This window comes from Macrobrachium nipponense, chromosome 33, assembly GCF_015104395.2.
Source record: "Macrobrachium nipponense isolate FS-2020 chromosome 33, ASM1510439v2, whole genome shotgun sequence".
Classification (NCBI taxonomy): domain Eukaryota; kingdom Metazoa; phylum Arthropoda; class Malacostraca; order Decapoda; family Palaemonidae; genus Macrobrachium; species Macrobrachium nipponense.
In genome coordinates this window covers 22,703,544-22,714,534 of record NC_087219.1, presented here as the reverse complement: position 1 = coordinate 22,714,534, position 10,991 = coordinate 22,703,544, and positions in this window count along the sequence as shown.

Genomic DNA, 10,991 nt, shown 5'->3' with positions numbered 1-10,991 from the left:
CAGTTATAAGCAGTTTTAGAGTTTTTTTTTTTTTTGCATTTCTGCAGTAGGTTCTGGAACCTTTCCCTCCATAGAAGTGGGGACACTATATACATACACACACACACACACACACACACACACACACACACACACATATATATATATATATATATATATATATATATATATATATATAATCTCTCAAGTATAAACAGCCCATTAAAACACTCTAGTTTAAAGCTAAGGACTCTATTTCGGTGGACTAGCTTCCCCTCTTACCAAGTAGTGAATGACAGAAGTTGTATTAGTGAAATATGTAGTGGGAGATATGCCCTTAGGTGATGCCTGGGGTCAATGCTAAGCCAATGTTGGTTCTGTTAATTGTCTTAATCCACTTCATCGTTGCCCAGGTTCCATTGGAAAGGTTGATCCTATTATCTTGTTTTATCAGTGAAGATTCTATCATCTGACATTTGTATTGACAGCTTCTCTTCTATAAATTTCAGGATGAGTTCCGATCCATGGTATGGTTCATGTCATTTATATGATGGAAAATTGCCGAACTATGTTGTCCATATCTAACTGAGCTAATCTTCCCAAGATAGATTTTCCTGTGAAACCATAGTATGACTTATCACAATTCCCACAGGGGATCACATAAACTCCTACGTCTTTAGAAACTGGTTTCTGCTGAACGTTAAGTAAGGATTTCCCCAGTGTATTTGGATAAGTGAACATAAAAGGGTTGGGTTGGCCTAAGGTTTGTGTGATCTCTTGTAAATTATCCACGGGAAGGATTATGATTTTGTTTGTGTATTTTTCCTTTTCTTTGTTTTTTGTGGGTTTGTGAAAAAAGCTGCTTGCTTTATGTATAGCTTTATCTATTATGTGCTTGGGGTATTTTAACAAGATAATTGATTGCTGATTGTTTCAAGTTCTTTGTTAAGAAAATCTGGGGGAGCAAATTCTCAGGGCTCTAAAAAATAAGTTATTGCTATGTTGAGTTTAACTGAAATGTCATGATAACTGTAAAAATATATGTATGAAAGTGAGAATGGTCTTTTCCTGAAGACAATGAATTTGTAGTTGTTATTAGGTTTGATGATTAAGACATCTAAAAAGGGGATTTGGTTATTGTTTTCCCATTCTACTTCAAATTTTATGGTCAGGACCAAGGAATTTAATTTTTGTAGAAAGACATCAAAATCGCCCACTTGCTTTTCCAGTATGTTAAGATATCATCTACATAACGAAGCCAAATCATATCTGCAGGTTTGATAGGGTTTATAATTTCTGTTTTGAAATACTTCGTTTATATAAATTTGCTAAGGCAGGACTGAGCGGACTCCCTGATACTGCAACCAAATTTTTGACGGTAAAAGTTATCATCAAAGGATTCACACGAAAACCTCTCTCAGAAAGATTAACTCAACATAAGTGCTCAGTTAGATATGGACATAGTTTGACAATTTTCTGTCATGTTATAAATAACACGAACCATACCATGGATTGGAACTCATCCTGAATTTTATACAAGAGCAGCTGTCAATACAAATGTCAGAAGGTGGAATCTTCACTAATAAAACAACAAGATAATATGATCAACCTTTCCAATAGAGCCTGGGACTCTGACCATATAGACAATATTTTCCTTAAGGCAATGATGAAGTGGATTAAGACAACAGAAACAACGTCATCTTAGTGGTGACCCCAAGCATCTCCTAAGGGCATACATCCCACTATATATGTCACCAACGTAACTTTGTCTTGTCATTCTATAATTGATAAGGGTGGAAGTCAGTCTACAGAAATATTGTCCCTACAGAGTGTTTTAATGGGCCTTTTTCCCTTGAGATGTTTCCTGTTTTAATAGAATTTATTTACACACACACACACACACATATATATAGTATATAATATATATATAATATATATATATATATATATATATATATATATATATATGTGTGTGTGTGTGTGTGTGTGTGTGTGTGTGTGTGTGTGTGTGTTCTTTGTCTCATTTGATTAGTTGGGATCCACCATAGCCAGGTACTAAGGAAAGTTGACAAAAAGAAGAAGAAGAAAAAACCAGTAGATTTTGCCTGAAGGTGGTTAAGTCATTTCAATCATTTCTTACAGTGGCGAGGCAAGTATTGCTACCACTAGACCAACAAGCTGTTTCCCTGAAGCGCAGTTCCCGTAGGGGAGTAGTGATATCAGTGCACCTCATGCAGTGCACTGTAGTTATGACTTAAGGTTCTTTGCAGGTGCCTTCGCCCTTTCGCTGCAACCTCTTTCGTTCCTTTTACTGTAGTACATCTTCTCTTTTTCTCTTCCATCTTACTTTCCAGCTTTTCCTAACAATTGATTCATAGTGCAACTGAGAGGTTTTCCGCCTGTTAACACCTTTCAAACCTTTTACTGTCAATTTCCGTTTCCAGTGTTGAATGACCTCATAGGTCCCAGTGTTTGACCTATGGCTTAATTTCTATATTCATTTAAAAAACCAAAGAGCAATGGATGTATAGACACAAATTATTATCACAGCTATCTTTGAGCTGCTGAGAAAACTTTGAGAAAACTTCCGCGGAAGGCTCATCAATAGCACCCTGCCTGCCTTGTGCACTCACTGCGTCAGTCTTGTACTTGTTCTTGGGTTACGGGTACCCTGGATCCAGATGATTTACTTCTGTACTAATATTCTCTTCACCACAACTAGCAATCTCTCTCTCTCTCTCTCTCTCTCTCTCTCTCTCTCTCTCTCTCTCTCTCTCTCTCTCAAGATGCAAGATGGATGAGAAAATGTTTTGAGGTTGTTTGATATGAACAAAATATGGAAGACAAGTTACTAGAATGCCTAGTGCCAACTTGTTGTCGGCCATAATTTATCAATGCAAATCAAATCACTTCAAAATACATGGAGCCATAATTATATACATATTCAGAGAGAGAGAGAGAGAGAGAGAGAGAGCACTAATGGTTTTAGTTTGTTGAAATTTGATCGCCTTATGCAATGACAAATCAGAGCAAAACCCGAGATAAAATAACATTGCTCGAGGATGTATTTGACAGACGAAAGTACATTTGGGAGATTTTTTTTTTTTTATATATAATTGAAAATTTTCTTGGCATGCTAATTGCAACAGAAATATTTTCAGCAAGTTCTGTCGGAACCCCGTTAAGTTTGACGTAAGCGCAAACGCTACAAATCTGCAAAATTTGTCCAGTTCGATAAAGAGAAGCGTCATATTTATACCAAGATGGTTATTCTCTTTGGTTAAACGAAGGTTATGAAACATGTTGTGGTCTCAACTCTAATCGGATACGTGCAACTACTACAGATTCATGCGTGAAGTAAAGGGAAGATGAGTGCAGTCATCTCTGCTTCTTGCAATTGAATCTGATCTGGTTTCCGTTTTCGTTGTCTTCTCACGGTCGGTGTAATGATTAACTCATCTTTGTTCTATAGTATGTCATGTCACCTATATAACAAATATACTCTAAAGTTGATTATAACTGACTGGCGAGGTAAAAGTGATAGGGTTGATATCGAACGAGTAAAAAGAAAATGAATAAGTAAAAGAAATCATCGGGATCTGTGTCGTTGGCAGAGATGGTGAATATTTACACTGCTTTCCCCTAGCTTTTGGGGAAATTTCCCCGCTGGGATAGTTTCACTGACGTTCGCTCAAAAAAGCAAGTTTTTTTCTCCTTTTTTCACGAACTAGATAAACGTCCATGAACGAAACTATGTAAACGTAACCGAAATAGGAAAGCAACGACTAATTAGCAGTAAGAGATACATTGGAATTCCTTCGAATGAAAAAAGAATGTAAGGAAAATCGAATTCAAACTGAAGAATGTGCTGTGCAACAAGATTTAACATTTTATTACTTGTATTTCCTGCTTTTAGTAGTTGTCATGGCTTATTGCTTACATCTATTGAAAGGAAATCTATATAATGGAAGGATGTTAGCATATAACGAAAATATAATCAGTTCACAGTCTGATAAGTGACGACTATGATCCTCGGTTTGATCAATGGTTCTGTAATGTATGCAAAGGAATCCCTTAAAGATATAGCCAATTCTTGTTTTTACGATTGTAATGTGCATACTAAGTATACGTTAACTATTAACTTGTACTGAAAATTGCTTATCCGTGATATGTATAAAAAAAATGTTATAATCTGTCAACAGTGGAGATATATATATTCGTGAAAAGGCCGATGAATAGAAAACAAAGTATAAGAAAGTTTTAGCATAACGTCTTCATTTCACTGCATTTATCTTTTAACTTATGCCTCCATTTTCCACATCTCTAATGTCCCTTCATCTTCACTTATCTCCCGTTCTGCTTTCCCTCTGCATTACTTCATCTTCCCCGGCTGCGAAAGTGAAGCCTCTGATGTGTACTACAAAGAATATGAACTGGAAAATCGTCTTAGAATCAGATTCATTCGGGTAACCTTAATCTCTTGCCCCGCGAGGTAGACAGAATATATGTTTTTAGGTTAGTTTACCCTCCAACACCATCTCTTTGCTAAGAGGTTTTGGTTGTTTCTTCATTAAGTACTACATGAGTCTATTCCGTTGTGAGTCCGTACAGTTAAAATATTATTCATGTCATATATATATATATATATATATATATATATATATATATATATATATATATATATATATATATATATATATATATATATAATTAAAGTTGACAGTATCAACTTTAAGGTTTATTTCGGTGTAGTACTTAACACCTCATCTGTCTAGAATTTAGCGGACTTCCATATTTATCAGCTGCAGATTATGAGTAGTTTTCCTTATGGTACCCTTTAAGATAAGATACTTAGGAACTGTATGGAGTTATTGTTATCTGTAAGATATGTAGAAACGTTAACAGGCCCTTCGCTATTCATCAGAAAGGCCAGGGAATAAGACAGACGATTGAAGGATTGACAGGGGAAGAGCAGGTTGCGTTAGATACGGAAGTAGGAGTGTGGGTCAAACATTGTTTATGAAATAAGTAATGTTAGGAGTTTAGTATTAAAAAGAGAGAGAAAAACTGTATATGAGCCACAAAGGCTTCTAATAAGCTTAAGCTATTGTTGAGAGCAATTTTAAATTTCAGTGGAAGTGGTGCATAAATTTGAGTATCGACAGGAGAGTGTCACTGTGGATATTTAATATGTTTATAGACTGAATAATTCCAGAAGTCAGATCAACAGAAAAGCTTGACATAGCAGAAAAGTGACAGGGCCAGAAAATATTTAAGATGGAAATAGTGGCTTGGAATGTTGGAGGTAAACTACTCGAGAGTCTGAAAGTATTTTCCTTGAAGTACAGGAGATCGTGCAAGAACTGAGAATAGCACAGCGTTTGTGTATGTGTAGGAGGGGTTGACACTGCTGATGAGCCCTCTTGGCAAGCACTTAGAGCTAGTCAACGTACTCCTAAACTACGGTGCTTTTTATCCACTTCATTTTCCCTAGATTTCCCATAAACTTTTATGTGAAGGATAGAGACCAATTGTTAGTTCTTTAGTAGATGAAGCCTCTCGTCTGTTTTCCGATTTTATTTATTTTTACCCAATATTCGGTTACAGACCACGAGCTCGTGTAAACAAAGAAAGAAAGAAAGAAGAAGAAGAAGAAGAAATATGAATACGCATTTTAGTGGCTTCCCGTCACACGTTGTCGGATAATTCAAGTACGTGATGTTATGTTTATAACGAATATCGTCATAGCGGTTAACAGTCAGGTTTAAATTGAAACTCCTTTGAGTTCATGATTATTAATGCCCCCCCCCCTCTCTCTCTCTCTCTCTCTCTCTCTCTCTCTCTCCCTCTCTCTCATACACACCCGCGCACTTAATTAACTAAAATAAGATAAACACCGCCGAAAACGTTTGGAGTTGGGTCTTATCTCCAGGAAGCCGTGATATCTGACTCTTTACCGCCCCCCCCCCCCGCCCCATCCCATACACACTTTCTTGTTGCCGATACCGTGACAAAGTCTCATTTTAATAAGCCTTTTAAATGGCGAAAGTTATCTTTCTCTCTCCCGATACAAACGCCCTATTTCCACCTCCTATCTATAAGAAGCATCGTGGAGCAATATCGCAACGTCATTCGTCGTGCCCGGTCAAGTCCCGTTGCGTTCACAAACACCGTTGTTTCCGAGGCCTGGAATTTCAACTCTATTTACCTTCTCGGGGGCAAGAGGGTGCCCTAAGGTTAACGACCCACGGAGTGAGTGATCTGGCAGACTCACTCACCAAGACCTTTATAGGTCTCGCTCGCTAGTAGCTACTGAGGCCCCAAAATGAGAGATATTTGAAAGAACTTTTAGACCGATGTTCGCCGCCGATACTGTCTTCGGTATGTGGTTCTTCTTCTTTAAGAATGATTCTATATCTGATTAACATTAAGAATGGCGCTTACGTGAATAACTTTTATTACTTACGTACGTATAAGTGTCTGTGCCTTAATTTGTTCTCAAGTACTACGCTTGTGACATCTGGTTTTCAAACGTAGTGATTCTGACCATTAGAAATAATAGAACAATAATATTTTGAGAGTTAAAACAGTCTCACTCCGGCCGTCTCCTCCCCCACCGTTGAACTCTCTTGCTCTGCACTTGACCCTTGTCAAGCACTTAAACTCTCTCTCTCTCTCTCTCTCTCTCTCTCTCTCTCTCTCTCTCTCTCTCTCTCTCTCTGTTTGTTGCATAATACCTAGCGCATATTATGGGGTATGCTTTTTGTAAAGTAGGTAAACCTATGGACACCATATAGGCCAATACTGACAGTATATGGAACAGGCCAGTAGGCTACCGTAATCTTTTTACAAAATAAACGTACTTTTTTTAAGCCGAGACTCTCAAGGTCAGAAAAGACCAACTTTTTATTTTTGCTGTGTGTGTGTGTGTTTTTTTTTTTACTTGAGTGTTCCATTTGTAAACAAGCCTCGACAAAGCTATATTTTGACTGTTTATCGTTGAAACCAGTCAAGTTTATACTTTTATACGAACTACGAAGTCTTAGTAATGTATAATGATCCCTCTTGGAGCTTTTGAGTAATTGGTGCCATTTCGTATTTATATTTCCTCTTCAGCGGAAACGACGTAGTAAAGCTGTGCATATTCCTTTTAGGTTGTAGAGGTGCTGAGTGGAACGACTCATCAGTCACTGTTGTTATCTTTGAATCTGACTCCCCCCCCCAAAAAAAAAAAAAGATAAATAATAATAATAATCCTTATATATATATATATCTATATATATATATATATATATAATATATAATATATATATATATATATATATATATATATATAAGTATATTGAATTCAAATCCCTGTATGTATTCTGACAGCCAATATAGCTTACTTACTGGGATCCATTAAATACGTGTGTTGATCTAATAATGTTGAAAACAACCTTCGCAGTAAGCATGGATCTAAGCTTGTTTAACAACTAAGTTCTGAAGTGTATTAACTTCATAACTGCATCCAAAGAATTTTGTTGAATCTTGGAAACAAGATGTTGCTTGAACAGGAATTTATTAAAATTGACCAGTTGTGCATAGGTGACGCAGTATTTAATGATTTTGAATACATGACGGTGGTCTGTGTTATTTTTCATGGTTCTAAAAATATATGTCATCCAGTCCTTCCAGAAAACTTGGTGTTGTTTGTAAGACTTCCTATGACTATGGAGATGATGGCATCAGTACCCCTTCTTGGGGTTTTAAACCTACCTTTGTGGCGTTCGTATGAGTACCATTATCTGTTTGGTCATTTCCCATAAGTCGTTTTTTATTGTAGAACCTTTCATACAGCTTCAGTGGCATGATAGTGGGTACAAATGTGATTTTTTCTGGGAAACCTGAAGATAGGTCTAGGCTAGTGGGCCAACGTGGAATGTACGCCCCACCAGGGGGGGGGGGGGTGTTAATTTGATTTTTAAAGGGGGCAATTCGAGAACGTTTAAACCAAATCAATGGCCTTTTATCCTCCTCCACGTGAACATTTAAGCATTATATATCACTAGAAGGGGCCAAAAAAAAAAAAAAAGTTAGGTAATACTGGTCTAGGCTAAGGTAATCATAACCTATAAGTGACACATTCACCGTGTGTTGTGATGGCCTCAACGACCTCTTAACTTTCTTGTTTCTCGGTATTCTAGGACGAGCTTTCCAGTGAGTGACAGCAAAGAAATTTGATATTAAACGAACGGAGATATCCTCTTACCCAAGTGGGTGATTTGAACCTCTTTGGTTACGAGGCTGAGGTTATTGCTTAATACACAAAGTTAAGTGATCAGATGTCATTTCAGCTCAAGTGCACTTATCTGTAGAATCCAAGTACACTCTTCCTAAAGCTAAAATGAAATCATATTAACCATGATAGGCTTAGCCGGATTCATCCCGAAGAACGTGTGATGTCATGACCAACATAGATGAAACTCAATGCAAAACTGAGTGTTGATAAAGATGTAAAGATTATTACAAATATGGACAAAACTTATGCAGAATCATATAAGAAAAAAATAAAGCAAATTATAAGTAAAGTAACGGCGCCACTTGAACAGGTTAAAACAACAAGAGATGGACACTGATTTGTAAGATTTCCAGACAGGAAAAACTTAGAAAAAGCAAAAATGGAGATGCAGGGATTTAGTAATGTACCAGTAAATGAGAAGGATAAACTTCAACCCAAAATAAAAGTAGCATATATTCCGTAGGACGAAGATGACATTATAAAGAAAAATCCATGGATAGGTACTACTCTCATTTCTGAAAACGACGACCTAAATATTGTAAAGGAAATGAGAGCCAAAGATGACAAATATAAGTACTATGTCATCAAATACGAAAGGCTATCTATGATAGCGGTGACAAGTTGTATGCGCTATATAGCTTTTGCAGCGTGTAGTACGACTGTTATTTGCCCTATCAATGCTATACATGTCAAGAATTTGGTCATAATGCAGCAAATTGTAGAAATAATCAAGTTTGTCCTAAATTATGGCAAAAATCATACATCAAATGAATGTACCGGCACCACATTGAAACGTAAACATTGTGAAAAGAAAGGCAACAGTGAGACTGAACATAAAACATATGGAAATAAGTCCATAGCATATAAAGAACAAGTATCAAATACGGATTATGTCTTTGACTCATAGTAATCTTCATTGCTGTTCAATAAATAAACAGTCAGTAGTAAATAAAATCAACACTATTAAAAATCTTATCCCCGTAGGTAGATAGTGCTGTCTGTGGACCCCATGATGTGCTCTGTAGGCATTAATTAATATTCTTTCAGCGTGCCTTCGGCCCCTAGCTGCAACCCCTTTCGTTCCTTTTACTGTACCTCCTTTCATATTCCCTTTCTTTCATCTTACTTTCTGGCCTCTCCTAATAATTGATTCATAGTGCAACTGCTTTGAGGTTTTCCTCCTGTTATACCTTTCAGACTTTCTACTGTCAATTTCCGTTCCAGCGCTGAATGATCCTATAGGTCCCAGGGCCTAAATTCTATATTCAATGCAATTCAGTTAAAAATCTTATAAATGGTCACAATCTAGACACATGTATGCTAACGGAGACTTGGCTAAGTGATAATGTAAGTGATTATTCTTAAATAAACGAAATGACGCCTGGGACTTTTTATTACCGTGTAGTACCAAGAGAAAACAAAAAAGGAGGTGGAGTGGGAATCTTTGTTTAAAAAGTATGCAAAATATCTCAAACGGACCGCCTCAGCGCCGTGGTTGGTATGGTATTAGCGTCCCACCTCGGTGGTCGCTGGTTTGATTTTCGGCCATTCCATTGAGGAGTGAGAGATGTGTATTTCTGGTGAAAGAAGTTCACTCTCGACGTGGTTCGGAAGTCACGTAAAGCCGTTGGTGCCGTTGCTGAATAACCACAGGTTCCATGCAACGTAAAAGCACCATACAAACAAACAAACAAAATGTGTTCAGTACATTTGAATTTATTAACACTAAAATCACGCACATAGATAAACACACAAATTATAACAGCTTGCAAACCACCAAGCACAAGTAAGAGATCTTTTCTAGACGAATTTCGACTTCCTAAACTTGTTAGCTGATAACAAAAATACAACGGATTTGTGGTGACTTCAACCTCCATTTAGAAGATAATGTGACAATTATGTCAAAGAATTTATAGAGTTACTTGAAAGCCACGATCTTGTAAATGTCGTGAAGAAACCGACATCATTATTGAACCATACCATCGACTTTGTGATACAAAACAAAAACAATGATTGAGATTGTTATTGACATACTAGGTACTATAGTCGATTCATTTAAGGTAGATTCTTGCGCCTACGAGACGTTTGTTTGGCAGCCTCTGATTGGCTGGTACCGGGAGGTAGGCCGCTCGCTCATTGTGTCATATTTTCGTCTGTGACTTAGAAAACATGCAGTATGTTTATATTTCTTCATTTATCTCGCGTTTTCCAAAAGATAATAAAGTTTTGGTCATACCAAAGGATTCGGTATTAATTGCACAACTAAATAATCTTTTCCTGAAACAATTAGATAAAACACAAAGGAATTACAACGAGTAAAAGTGAAGAGAAAAAGTTTCAATCTTTACACCTGTTTTTATTTATCATCGGATTTTTAATAAGTCATACGATCAAGATGAATTAAAACTTGTATTTTCATACAATAAAATCACCCTGAATACGCTGGTGCTTTCAGATTTTGGATGCGTGTAATATGTGAAGATAAAATGAAGAATATGTCTTATTTTGTTGCAGCCGTACTTGACTCAGCCTAATAGGAAGTCAATCTTTCTTAATTATTTGTTGTTTATTACTTCACTGAGATTATTATTTCATATCACTCAAATAAGTCTCTGGTGTCTCTTTCATTTGAAAATATATTCATAAAATAAAATTAGAAACAATGTCTTGAAACAACCTGATTAAAGTTTAGGCTGAGTTGAAGATGTGAAGTCGTCTTTCCACAGAGTTC